Here is a 9661-nt window from a genome sequence, read left to right on the forward strand (position 1 = left end):
TGGAGAATTAAAGATTCTTTTGCAGAAATATAAGCATATCTGCTTTGTCAGGAAGGCTATGTGATCTTTCTGGACTCTCCAGCTGTGGAGAACACCCTCTCAGACGGGGTGGAGGATGCCTGCACACACAGAAACCTTTCAGCCAGTGCTGACAGCAGGGGCAGTCTCTCTCTTGCTCCACCACCATAGGGTGGCGTTTGTTAGGTCTGCTGGATTACACAGATGGATTACGTGGCAGAAACACACACGGACGCAAAATAGTTTGTGATGCAAGCTTTATATATACACGAGTGGGGGAATATTTACAAGGGAAGGGGCTATATACAGTGATGGATAAAAATGTGCCAGGAGATAAACACCGAGGAGATGAGACGGAGCTGAAGTATGCAGGTAGGCAGCAGATGCACCGGAGCTACCTGACAACAGGGAACAAAACACAGCTTATGGCGTACCGTTGATAGCCGAACGTTAAACACAAGTGGACGGAGAGAGTTGGAGAGCTTACTTGACCACCCAAACCACAGCCGCTGCGGTGATCGCCGCCTGATGGTACGTAGCACTCCGTCGCGGATCCACAATAGCCAACACAAAATCCTAGGTAGGCGGGCAGGCGATGGAACAGGCTAAGACAAAGAGAAGCAGGTGAAACGTGGATCCTTTAAAACATACAGCTCCACAGCGTAAAATCAACAGATGCAGCCTGTGCTGACTCATTACCACTTGTGACAGCGACAATACTCCGACACCAGACGTCCGTGACTCTGCTCCCTAAAATTGCTCACTGATGACGTCCGATGCGTCGCAGGTGTGCTGGAATGCCATCAAGCCCCGCCTCGCCTACCTACAACCAAAAGGAAAACAAAACCCAAACAACAACAATACACCTACCCACCACCTCCTAACAGTATCCCCCCCTCAAGGAACGCCACCCGGCGGTCCTCCAGGCTTGTCAGGATGCCTCCTGTAAAAATCCACAATAAGCGCCAGGTCCACAATGAAGGCCCTAGAGACCCAGGAGCGCTCCTCCGGGCCATACCCCTCCCAGTCCACCAGGAACTGGAAACCTCGGCCACGACGGCGCACATCCAGCAGCCGCCGGACCGAATAGACAGGACCCCCGTCCACCACCCGGGCGGGCGGAGGAGGTTCCACGGGTGGGCACAGCGGGCTGCGAGAGACTGGCTGCAGTTGAGAAACATGGAACGTAGGATGAATCCTCATGGAGGCCGGTAGTTGCAGCCTCACAGAAACAGGATTGATGATGCGTTGGATGGTGAAAGGACCCAGGAAGCGAGGGGCAAGCTTCCTGGCCACGCACTTCAAAGGAACATTTGCAGAGGACAGCCAAACCTGTTGGCCCACGGTGAATTGAGGCGCAGGCGTTCTCCTCCGATCAGCAGCCCGGCGAGTCTGAGACACTGTCCGGAGCAGCGCCGCCTTAGTCCGGCGCCAAATCCTCCGACTGCGACGTAGATGATCCCGCACGGCCGGAACCGCAATCTCCGCCTCCTGAGAAGGAAACAACGGCGGCTGATATCCCAAACAGACCTCAAACGGAGAAAACCCAGTAGCTGCCGAGGTGAGAGAGTTATAAGCATACTCAATCCAAGCAAGATGACCACTCCAGGAAGCGGGGTCAGAGGAGGCCACACAGCGCAAGGCGGACTCCAGCTGCTGATTGGCCCTTTCAGTCTGTCCATTAGACTGTGGGTGATAGCCCGAGGAAAGGCTCACCCCCACCCCCAAAGCAGTACAAAAAGCCTTCCACATCCGAGAAACAAACTGAGGCCCCCTGTCCGACACAATGTCCAAAGGAATTCCATGTAACCGAAAAACGTGATCCACGAGCACGCGAGCAGTTTCCAGGGCAGAAGGAAGTCTAGACAAAGGGACAAAATGCGCCGCCTTGGAGAACCTGTCCACAATGGTGAGGATCACCGAGTGACCAGTGGAACGCGGCAACCCGGTAACAAAGTCAACTGCAATATGCGACCAAGGTCGACCAGGGACAGGCAGGGGATGCAGCAACCTGGGAGGGGCCAGGTGACGGCTCTTATTGCGCGCACAAGTGTCACAGGCCAGCACATACTCGCGGGCATCACTCGCCAAAGCGGGCCACCAAAAGAAGTGCCGCAGCAGGGAAACCGTACGACGCACGCCAGGATGACAAGCAAAATGAGACGCGTGCACCCAGTGCAAAACACGCGCGCGCACGGCCGCCGGAACAAACAGTCGAGCCCGAACCCGGGTCCGGATCCTGCCGCTGCGCCTGGCGCACCAGGCTCTCGATCTCCCATGTCACGGCCCCCACCACGCAAGACGAGGGGATGATCGGAACCACCCCCATAGACTCAGACGCGGGGGGGAAACTGACGGGACAAGGCGTCCGGCTTAACATTGCGAGAACCCGGGCGAAACGAGACCGTAAAATGGAACCGGCTAAAAAACAGCTGCCACCGGGCCTGCCTGGAGTTAAGCCGCTTCGCACTCCGAATGTAAGAGAGATTCTTATGGTCCGTCCAAACCACAAACGGCTGTTCCGCCCCCTCCAACCAGTGACGCCACTCCTCCAAAGCCAGCTTAACCGCCAGCAGCTCCCGATTACCCACGTCATAGTTCCGCTCAGCTGGAGAAAACCGCCGCGAAAAAAACGCGCACGGATGGAGACGGCGACAACACCGCCCCCGCACCCACATCAGAAGCATCCACCTCCACCACAAACTGTCTGGCACCATCCGGGTGGGCGAGAATGGGCGCGGAACAAAACAACTCCTTCAACCGAGCAAACGCCTGCTCGGCCTCAGGAGACCAACTGAAAACTCGAGCCGGGGACGTAAGCCGGGTGAGCGGAAGGGTGATCTGACTGAAGTTCTTAATAAATCGGCGATAAAAATTAGCAAACCCCAAAAACCTCTGCAGGTGTTTGCGCGAGGAAGGAGTCGGCCAATCAGCAATCGCTCTGATTTTGCCAGGATCAGGCCCCACCCGCCCCTTAGCAAGGACATAGCCCAGGAACGACACAGAATGAGCATGAAACTGACACCTCTCCGCTTTCACAAAAAGTTTGTTTTCCAGAAGGTGCTGCAAAACGCTGCGCACCTGCTGAACATGGTCCTCAAAAGACCGCGAAAAAACAAGGATGTCATCCAAATAAACGAACACACACCGACTCAAAAAGTCCCGAAGCACATCATTAATCAACGCTTGAAACACTGCCGGCGCATTTGTCAGGCCAAAAGGCATCACCAGATATTCGTAATGTCCACGGTGAGTGTTAAAGGCCGTCTTCCATTCATCTCCCTGGCGCATGCGCACCAGATGGTACGCATTGCGAAGGTCCAGCTTCGTAAAAATGACCGCGTCCTGTAAAGGTTCAAAAGCAGAAGAGATCAGGGGAAGAGGATATTTGTTCTTCACAGTAATGTCATTAAGACCCCGAAAATCAATGCAGGGTCGGAGAGATCCATCTTTCTTATCCACAAAGAAAAAACCCGCCGCCAACGGCGAAGACGATGGACGAATCAGGCCCGCCTCCAGTGACTCCGTAATATACCTCTCCATGGCTGCCTTCTCCGGACCAGAGAGGTTATACAGCCGGCTGGTGGGCAAAGGAGCTCCAGGTAACAGTTCAATGCCACAATCATAAGGATGATGGGGGGGAAGCGAGAGCGCACAGCGTTTACTGAAAACCGCCCCCAGATCATGATATTGTTCAGGTACAGACGAAAGATCCACCTCCTCGGGTGCCAGCTTAGACGAGCAGACAGGCGAAGGCGGAAGAGCAGACTGTAAACAGTGAGACAAGCAGTGGCTACTCCAACTCTCAATGCGACGGGAGGACCAATTGATATGAGGATTATGACGCTCGAACCACAGGTAACCTAAAACGATGGCAGACTCCGGGGAGGAAAAAACAAAGAAACGAAGAACCTCACGATGATTACCAGAAAGAATCAACGAAACCGGTTCAGTCTCATGAGCGACGGAGGGCAGTAACTGACCGGTGAGAGCCACAACGGAGACGGGAACCTGCAGGGGTTTCGTCTCAATACCGAGACGCCGCGTGAGACCGCCGTCAATAAAATTCTGCTCAGCGCCAGAATCCAAAAGTGCCCGCAACGGGCAGGTGGACACAAAATGGCCCGGCTGGCCACAATACAAACACAACCGTCCCTCAAACCGCCTCCGACGCTCCTCCAGCGTCAGCCGTGTACGACCCAACTGCATAGGCTCCTCAGCGGCGGGCGCCGGAGGAGACCATGCGCGGGCCGGACCGGGAGGAGGGGGACGGGACACTCTCCCTCTCACGCTCGCGAAGGCGATTACCGATACGAATAGCCAGATTAACTAGAGCCTCGAAACTCTCCGGTTCGTCACGAGTGGCGAGCTCATCCTTCATGCGATCGGTCAATCCGATGACAAAAGCCCCGCGCAACGCGTCATCACCCCACCCCGTCTCCGCGGCCTTAACCAATAGAATCAATAGAAAACTCCGCCACCGACCGGCCCCCTTGGCGGAGGCCGTGCAGTTGCCGCGCGGCCTCATCCGAGCGCAGGGGGTGATGAAAAACAGCCTTAAAATCCCGAACAAACTGCTCATACGTGACAGTCTCCACGGGATGCAGAGCGAGATAAAACTCGGCCCAGTCCAAAGCACGATCACGAAGGGCACCGATAACATGAGAAATCTTAAAAGCATCATCGGAAAACGCTTGGGGATACCGCTGAAAAAGCAGAGAAACCTGAATCAAAAAACCCCCGCAACGGCCCAACTCTCCCGTAAAAGGCACCAGAGCCGGGGGAGCGGGGTCACGAACAGAGCCCACACCCCGTGAGGCAGACGGTACGGGCGGGGGGGCAGGAACAGCGGGAACAGTAGGAGGAACTAACTGAGCCAAAGTCTCTTGAATGGCCGACAGGGTCTCATTAACCCGGCCCGCCCATTGCTCGGACGCCGCCAACTGCCGAGACAAGCTTGACAAAGACTCCTCGTGTTTCTGGAGTAAATCGCCGGACGCGGGACCTGTGTGTTCTGCCGAATCCATCAAAATGGTCGGAGTATTCTGTTAGGTCTGCTGGATTACATAGATGGATTACGTGGCAGAAACACACACGGACGCAAAATAGTTTGTGATGCAAGCTTTATATATACACGAGTGGGGGAATATTTACAAGGGAAGGGGCTATATACAGTGATGGATAAAAATGTGCCAGGAGATAAACACCGAGGAGATGAGACGGAGCCGAAGTATGCAGGTAGGCAGCAGACGCACCGGAGCTACCTGACAACAGGGAACAAAACAGAGCTTATGGCGTACCATTGATAGCCGAACGTTAAACACAAGTGGACGGAGAGAGTTGGAGAGCTTACTTGACCACCCAAACCACAGCCGCTGCGGTGATCGCCGCCTGATGGTACGTAGCACTCCGTCGCGGATCCACAATAGCCAACACAAAATCCTAGGTAGGCGGGCAGGCGATGGAACAGGCTAAGACAAAGAGAAGCAGGTGAAATGTGGATCCTTTAAAACATACAGCTCCACAGCGTAAAATCAACAGATGCAGCCTGTGCTGACTCGTTACCACTTGTGACAGCGACAATACTCCGACACCAGACGTCCGTGACTCTGCTCCCTAAAATTGCTCACTGATGACGTCCGATGCGTCGCAGGTGTGCTGGAATGCCATCAAGCCCCGCCTTGCCTACCTACAACCAAAAGGAAAACAAAACCCAAACAACAACAATACACCTACCCACCACCTCCTAACAGCGTTATCCTTGCAGGGGATGGGGGTTAGGCTTCTATACTGCTGGATTTCCTGATCCACTCTCTGGGCCAGGGAAAGAACGGGCTGCCATTGTTGGAATGACTGCAGCTCGTTGTCCTCCTCTTCAAAGAGTTCTTCCAAGGCCGTTTTTTTTTGTTTTGTTTTTTTGCTTTACTGGTAGCGCCTGAAATTAAATGGACATAATAAAAAATGAAGCAAAAAATGAAAAATCCATGACATTTAAATTATTATCACAATGAACTAAACTTACATAGTCTTCTTCATCCTCATCTTCATCTTCGAGCAACTCTCCCTGTGTGACTCCTTGCTCTAGGTGCTTGAGTAGAAAGTGACAAATAAACAAACAAATCAAAGTACCACGGATCCATAGATGAAAGGTATCACTCTCGCAATGGAAATGTGCTACAATGAAAAATGAACTGTCATATTGAAATACCTCATCTCCTGTCCCAGACTTCATCCTTATCCACTTTGAATTTACAGTGGGGCAAAAAAGTATTTAGTCAGCCACCGATTGTGCAAGTTCCCCCACTTAAAATGATGACAGAGGTCAGTAATTTGCACCAGAGGTACACTTCAACTGTGAGAGACAGAATGTGAAAAAAAAATCCATGAATCCACATGGTAGGATTTGTAAGGAATTTATTCGTAAATCAGGGTGGAAAATAAGTATTTGGTCAATAACAAAAATACAACTTGTCTATGGAAAATTGTATTTAGTAGTCAGTATAATCTTTTAGTGATATAAGTTTGCATATGGTAGAATACTGCATGTAGTTATTTGTATTAGGAAATATTCAACCATGTATACTTAGAGGCATATAATCAATTGTGTGTGATCTCTAGCAGGCTGCAGGCTTGGCGTGCACCTCAGGAATGCACCCCCACGTCCTGGGAGAACGAGAGAGCTTGTACCTGGTTTTATTGTTTTATGGCAGGATTAACGTAGTTACGTTTGTTTTAGTCTAAGTGCTTTAACTGCTGGACTTCTTCACCCTTCTCCTGACCAAGGATGTACCTTTTATGACCCTTTGATCAGCAGGACACACACACACACACACACACACACACACACACGTTCAATGGAGTATAAAATAAAGACCAGGGGCAGTGCTCAGCGCGAGTCATTGAGACTGCCCTTGCTAGCAAGAAGTTCTGTGTGTTTCTCTTCTCTGAGTCTTTACCGAAGAAGTGTTTTAGAATATTTTCCCTAACACAACTCAATACTTTGTAACATAACCTTTGTTGGCAATAACAGAGGTCAAACGTTTACTATAGGTCTTTACCAGGTTTGCACACACAGTAGCTGGTATTTTGGCCCATTCCTCCATGCAGATCTTCTCGAGAGCAGTGATGTTTTGGGGCTGTCGCCGAGCAACACGGACTTTCAACTCCCGCCACAGATTTTCTATGGGGTTGAGGTCTGGAGACTGGCTAGGCCACTCCAGGACTTTCAAATGCTTCTTACGGAGCCACTCCTTTGTTGCCCGGGCGGTGTGTTTTGGATCATTGTCATGTTGGAAGACCCAGCCTCGTTTCATCTTCAAAGTTCTCACTGATGGAAGGAGGTTTTGGCTCAAAATCTCACGATACATGGCCCCATTCATTCTGTCCTTAACACGGATCAGTCGTCCTGTCCCCTTGGCAGAAAAACAGCCCCATAGCATGATGTTTCCACCCCCATGCTTCACAGTAGGTATGGTGTTCTTGGGATGCAACTCAGTATTCTTCTTCCTCCAAACACGATGAGTTGAGTTTATACCAAAAAGTTCTACTTTGGTTTCATCTGACCACATGACATTCTCCCAATCCTCTGCTGTATCATCCATGTGCTCTCTGGCAAACTTCAGACGGGCCTGGACATGCACTGGCTTCAGCAGCGGAACACGTCTGGCACTGCGGGATTTGATTCCCTGCCGTTGCAGTGTGTTACTGATGGTGACCTTTGTTACTTTGGTCCCAGCTCTCTGCAGGTCATTCACCAGGTCCCCCCGTGTGGTTCTGGGATCTTTGCTCACCGTTCTCATGATCATTTTGACCCCACGGGATGAGATCTTGCGTGGAGCCCCAGATCGAGGGAGATTATCAGTGGTCTTGTATGTCTTCCATTTTCTGATGATTGCTCCCACAGTTGATTTTTTCACACCAAGCTGCTTGCCTATTGTAGATTCACTCTTCCCAGTCTGGTGCAGGTCTACAATACTTTTCCTGGTGTCCTTCGAAAGCTCTTTGGTCTTGGCCATGGCGGAGTTTGGAGTCTGACTGTTTGAGGCTGTGGACGGGTGTCTTTTATGCAGATGATGAGTTCAAACAGGTGCCATTCATACAGGTAACGAGTGGGGGACAGAAAAGCTTCTTACAGAAGACGTTACAGGTCTGTGAGAGCCAGAGACTTTCCTTGTTTGAGGTGATCAAATACTTATTTTCCACCCTAATTTACGAATAAATTCTTTACAAATCCTACCATGTGAATTAATGGATTTCTTTTTCACATTCTGTCTCTCACAGTTGACGTGTACCTCTGGTGCAAATTACTGACCTCTGTCATCATTTTAAGTGGGGGAACTTGCACAATCGGTGGCTGACTAAATACTTTTTTGCCCCACTGTAAATCGGAGGTCCAAGACAGTGGCCTCCTCCATGAATCTCTGGATATCAGTGTCCTTAAATTTTAAAAGGGAGGAAAATGTGACATCATGACTATCCTTAAGTATTTATAACTGTCATTTTATTTATGATAAATGAATCCTAGTATCGTTTGGAAAGATCTTTCCAAATGTTCTCCTTTATGCTCCTTGTGAAGGCAAAGTCATCTTCTTGTACGGTGTAGTGTTGCTGTAGCTTTTGCAGGATGGGCAAAATCTCACCACAGGTCTGACTTTTGTCGCTGGAAACTGCTAGTGTGGAGGTGTAGTGCTTCTGCATGAGTACCACAAACTCCTCTACTTTTCTTAAGTCGTCATTGCCGAACCTGAGTACAAGTTAAGCCATATACCCATTATTTTTCAGTACTACTCAGCTTTCCTTTTCCATTGACTTTCTTATCTGTGGATCGATGGCTGGAGCCTGGATGGCAGGAAACTGCTGCTAGAATCTCTCCATCATCAAATACAGAGAGGTCCATCTGGTCTTTACATCTAGGAGCAGCATATGCTTGGGCAGCTCTGGGGAGTATTGCATTCACAACTTAAATGCTAATGTAATATTCCTTATCTTAGTTTATACATTTACTTTGATCATGATCTAATGATTTACATATACACAATCTGAACAAACTATTTACTATGCTTACTGAGCAACTCTTGCTTCTCCTTCAGGACCACTTTTGCCATGTTGTTCATCCATACAATCACAGAGCGACTTCTTGCCGCCCAGTTGGAAATGGCAAGACAGTTGTAGAGCTTCTGAGCTCAAAGGTTCAGGGTGTGTGCAAAGCATGGAAACTTGAGAATTTGTAGCTTTTTGACAGCTACATCCATGTTGGCCGCATTATCAATAGGGATGGGTACTGATATCCGGTGCCATTATGGCACTGGTTCTGACATAAATGGTAGTAACCATACCGAAAAGCAGTGCACATTTCGGTGCTTTATTTCAGTGTTTTTTTTTCCTGACATGTCATACACATTGGATTCTAGCCAATCATTTTACCTTTCCAAGGACAGTAGGCCGACCCAGGTGTACGTTCTTTTAGAGCAGAGCTACAGATTAAAAATGCCCAAGGCGAAGCGGTCAAAAGTCTGGCTATACTTCACAGCAAAATATGCAAACTCAGCAGCCTGCAGCAAGTGCTTTAAGGTAATATTGTGCAAAAGAAGTAACACCTCGAATCTGATAAAACACCTGGCAACGCATACCGATTTTTTAAAAG

The 9661-nt window shown here is 49.9% G+C and overlaps 1 long non-coding RNA gene across 1 annotated transcript; it reads right to left on the reverse strand.

Annotated features, from left to right (window-relative positions):
* Positions 1-290: 290 nt before the first annotated feature.
* Positions 291-883, reverse strand: LOC308407286. The gene is made up of 3 exons (XR_013973652.1): positions 718-883; positions 506-623; positions 291-416 (listed from the first exon to the last, which is right to left on the reverse strand). It is a non-coding gene; the product is annotated as an uncharacterized lncRNA (long non-coding RNA).
* Positions 884-9661: the final 8778 nt, after the last annotated feature.

This window comes from Rhamphochromis sp. 'chilingali' (assembly GCF_963969265.1).
Source record: "Rhamphochromis sp. 'chilingali' genome assembly, chromosome: 12".
NCBI classification, from domain to species: Eukaryota; Metazoa; Chordata; class Actinopteri; order Cichliformes; family Cichlidae; genus Rhamphochromis; species Rhamphochromis sp. 'chilingali'.